Source organism: Sinocyclocheilus rhinocerous, unplaced genomic scaffold (assembly GCF_001515625.1).
Source record: "Sinocyclocheilus rhinocerous isolate Xijiao unplaced genomic scaffold, SAMN03320098_v1.1 scaffold586, whole genome shotgun sequence".
Classification (NCBI taxonomy): domain Eukaryota; kingdom Metazoa; phylum Chordata; class Actinopteri; order Cypriniformes; family Cyprinidae; genus Sinocyclocheilus; species Sinocyclocheilus rhinocerous.
Window position 1 is genome coordinate 109,632 of NW_015631803.1, and position 5,172 is coordinate 114,803.

The window sequence follows — 5,172 nt, forward strand, 5'->3', positions numbered from 1 at the left end:
ACACACACACACGCACACACTCACACACACACACACACACACACACACAATAATTAATAAATTGCACATTTTAATACTTACTATTATTATAATTTTTTCTTTTAAGTGAAGCACTTCAGACAAGATTAGATTTTTTTAGAGGATCGGATTTTCCTCCTAAAATTTTAAATTGTAATCACAATTTTTATCAGAATCACACTTAGATTTGAATTGCAATTAAAAATTTGATCAGAAAAAAAGATAATAATAATTATTATTACTAAATAAAAATATAAAAATGACTAAATAAAAACAAAATAATAAATATTACTAATTATTATTATATAATAATAATTTAACTGTAAAATAAAATAAAATATAAAACTGTAAAAATTTGAGTATTTACTGTAAGAAAAATAATATACTACTACTACTACTACTAATTGTAGTTTATATTACAATTTTAAAATTACAATACAAATATTTATGGCTGTCTTAATTTCTTAATTTTTAAACGTTAAACTGCTGAACTTTTATTTTGACAGAAAACTTTACAAAGCTTCTTTTTTTGTTGTTTATAAACGCTTCTCAATACAATTTTGGAAAGATGGTTGTTGCATGCTCTGAAACGTGCAAAGCATATGTTTATTTGATTAAACCACTGCCTTTTGTTATTTGATACCTGCACTAAGCCACATTGCGCTTTTGGTTTTATTTGCATAGATGGTGCAGCTCTAGTGGTGATATTAGCTGGAGAACCATGATCCTCTGAGATCATTTCTATACGTTTGCTGAACATTTCATCTTCTGTATTCACTCAGCAGGTCTTTAAGCGGGTTTGTTTGTCCCTGTCAAACACTTTCACACACGCTGATCACATTATTCAATGTTTGACACAGAGCGCCTCGTTTATGAGAGTTTGCCATAACTAATATTCCTGAGGTTTGGCACTGGACTCGTCTGAGGTGTGATGGGAAAAACCCTCAAACACAATCCAGACCGCTTTCAATCCACGGACGGACTTTTCCATCCCTCCTTCAAGGAAACTTCTCGCTGGAGTTCAGGATCATTTCACTTTAAGCTCTTGATGATTTCTGATGATTCCCAGACGGGAAAATAAAAAATATATATACTGTATATAATGTTTTTTTCAAATGGAAGTGTTACAAATAAATAGAATATATAATAAAATATATAATAAAAAAGTTTATTATCCACAAAAACTTTCTTTATGCTCTTACAATATAATTTTTTCATTTAAAAGTCATAAATTATATAATATAACGTATAATTAAAAAGTTTAATATTCCCCCCCCCAAAAAACAATTAAGCATACTTATACTATATATACTTTATACTTACAATATAATATATAATATAAAATAAATTGCAATAAAAATTAATGTTACACTTGAAAAAGTCACATTAATAAAATTAATGTTACACATTTTGGAAATATTTTAATAGCTATTTTCATTTTATTCTAATTGAAATACTTGAAATTTTTAATTTGGACAAGATTAGATTTTTTTAGATGATCAGATTTTTCTCCTAAAATGAACATTTTATGAAGTATTTTAAAACTATTTTTTTTATTTTAATTAAAACGCTTGAAAATGAAATTACAAAAAAATTGAATATACTTGAAACCTTGAAAAGTTGAAAAAATGCATTCAAGTTTTAAAGGATCTGATTTTTCTCAGATAAACAAACACAAATGAATCAATAGTCGTCAGTTGACAAAAAACAACACACATATTTCTCTTTAAATACATATTTCTCATCTACGATCATTAAACTTTATTAAACTGCTCCAGAGCCAATATCTGATTAGCAAGTTATTGATGTTTTTCCAGACAGTTTTAATGAGATGGAAATCAAAACAGCAGCTAAACATGAGAAACGATGGTTGTAATGGTTTCTCTGTGATGCAACAGAAGTCTGCATCATAAGCCTTTTATTTCAAATCTCTGACCATAATAAAACATCTCGATCTTCTCCAAATAAAGCTGAAAAACTGCAAACAGCGAGCATGTACAGTATGTATATCAGACACATGCATACTTAATACTGGCCTCTCTCACATGCACTGCATGTAAAACATCTGCGTTTCAAACAAAAGACACACAGCCCACTTAAATAAGTAATGTAATATTCAGATTTAACACGCTTAGCCTGTGGAGTGATTCTCATTTTCATAGCAAGAACAACAAAGACGGGCGCTGAAACATGGCCTGTTCTGCACCGGGGGATTGTGGGACCTCGCGAGCCTCTTTCACACCTCCACCCTCCTACAGAGAGCCGGGGCTTCAGGCTCCCAGAATGCAGCGGGGTAACGGCGCTGATGGACGATCGGAGCCAGAATCCAGTAAATCTCAGCGTCCTGAGGCTCTAAACGCAGCCAGATCTGACGGGTCACTCAGAGCTTCAACACGCACCTCATACACACAGTGTTCTCTATATGTGACCCTGGAGCACAAAAGCAGTCATAAGTAGCACAGGTTTATTTGTAGCAATAACCAACAATACATTGTATGCGTCAAAATGATCCATTTTTCTTTTATGCCAAAAATCATTAGGATATTAAGTAAAGATCATGTTCCATGAAGATATTTTGTAAATTTCCTACCGTAAATGTAGTAAACTTAATTTTTGATTAGTAATATGCATTGCTAAGAACTTCATTTGGACAACTTTAAAGGCGTTTTTCTCAATATTTAGATTTTTTTGCACCTTCAGATTTTCAAATAGTTGTATCTCGGCCAAATATTGTCCGATCCTAACAAACCATACATCAATGGAAAGCGTATTTATTCAGCTTTCAGATGATGTATAAATCTCAATTTAAAAAAATTGATCCTTATTGACTGGTTTTGTGCTCCAGGGTCACATATGAGGAACGAGTGAATTTGGTCACAAATGTAAGTATTTAGACAGGAGCAAATAGGGCTTATATAGAAGTTAGTTTATTGTATTTGTTTTTAAATATTATTCTAAATACATTTACATTTTGTATGTACTATGTACATTTCCAAACATTCATTTTGCCATTAATTGTAATAATCCATTTGAAATATTACTTTTAATTAATACATTTTAAATTCATAAAATCATTTTAATTTTTTATTATCTTAATAATACTTTATTTTAATCATTACAATAAAAAATGAATTTTTTAATAAAACTTTATAATTTTGTTATTTTTTAAATCAATTAATAAAACAATTTTAAACTGATAAATAATAATAAAAACTTGTGTTACACATTTTAGAAATATGTTATTTTTTATATATATTTAATTTAATTTAATTTGAAAAAACAGAATTCGGACAATACTAAATAAAATGTGCACTAAATAAGCAACAGGGAGTGATTTTGGACACAGCACTGGACTGCCGTCCTAATATTTATGGTGTGACACATTCACTTTTTTGGCTGTGATTTGATTAGCACCTTTGCATAAAGATGATAGCAAATACCTGTTATCTTCCTGCCATAACAGCGAGAAAACATAATCACAGCACATAAATACACACTCATTCCCTCTATTAAGCTGCCATAATATTGTCCTGAGTAATAAAAGCATCACATGAGTCCAGTGTTTCTGCGTCTATTGTTCAGCAGCGTGAGTGTGTTTGAGTCCCGTCACGAGGCCATTGTTTGTGTGGAGCAGCAGATGGGCTAGCACCTGTTTCCAGAGCGTGCCAGGCTGTCAGGTGCCCATACACTGGCATTACTGAGCGCTTTAGTGATGGAGACGCGCGCGTTTGCTTTAACACCCATTCACACGCGCTGCGGGACTCCAGAGCTTCACACACACATTCACTCTCATCTCAAACGCTTCTCCACATTCAATACGAACAATCCTGAGAAACAGAGCACAGAAATCTCACAGGTGTCTCCTCTAGAGATCTCAACAGTGTCTCAGAATGTGCTCCATGTCACCAAAGCATGCAAAGTCACGTGATGAAATGATCTGAGCTGTTCTGCATTCATTTTATAGCTCTATACACTCACTCCTTTTTTTATATAGCAAATGCAATATTTAATTAAAAAAATGTATAAAGTGTATTTAATTAATTAATTAATTGTTATTATCATTATATGGTATATTGATAAATGTATGGTAACAAAAATAATATACATAAAACATTTAAATTTATTATTATTATAACATTTAAAGTTATTATTAAATAACAAATTTAATTGAAAATAAGCATTATATATATATATATAGAGAGAGGTACATAGATAGATAGATAGATAGATAGATAGAAAAAAATATGCATATATATGTATGCAGTGTGAAATATGTTATAAAATGTGTCTAAATAATAAGAATAACATACATAAAGCATTTAAATAACTTCATAAATTATTAATAAATTTAATTAATTAATTAATTAAAAAATACATGGCATTTAGAGAAAATCTGTGTAAAGATAAATTAAATATAAAATATGTAAAAATGTGCAAATATAAAATATGTCTGCATTTCAGCATATATAAGTGTAAGAAGATAAACATTTATTTATGACAATTAATAACTGAATGCTTTAAATATTATTTTAATATTTCATGTTTGTTTCTGTGAATTGGGGGGATTTTGCATAGACTTCTATTATTTTTATACTGACCAAACAATATTTTTTATAACTAACTCAACCCTAACCCTAAACCTACCCCTTACAGAAAACCTGTTTGCATTGTTACACTTTCAGATAAACACCATTTACTATTTTTAATAATTTCTTTCCCGTCATGGGGAGCGCAAAAAAAATTTCAGGTTTTACTATCCTTGTGGAGACATTTGGTCGACATTGTAGCATAAACAAGTACACACACACACACACACTGATGTAAATGAGTATTTGCTGAATGCTGACGGCAAACGAGAAAGTATCATAATGTTTGCCTTTCTATTACTAATAATATAAAAGCAATCGTTATAATACTTTTTGTATACATTTTAATTCCTTTGTTTAACGGTTCTATCGGATTATTAGACAGACTTCTATCTGTATTAGACAGAATTGTTAACGACGACGGCGAACAAGAGGGAGAATGTGAGCACTGTGTGCTCAGGCGCTGCCGCTCTCAGTGCCGTCAAAAAAAGTCCCGACTCGAACGCATCGGCCAAACAGAAAAACTTATCGGCCGATGCCGATATTTGAAAAATGCCAAATATCGGCC

At 31.0% G+C, this 5,172-nt stretch overlaps 1 protein-coding gene across 1 annotated transcript in view; it reads right to left on the bottom strand.

The window, feature by feature from the left end:
- Positions 1-5,172, bottom strand: part of LOC107741990 (zinc finger protein GLI2-like) — a 104,322-nt gene that overhangs the window by 29,879 nt on the left and 69,271 nt on the right. The window lies entirely within an intron of this gene.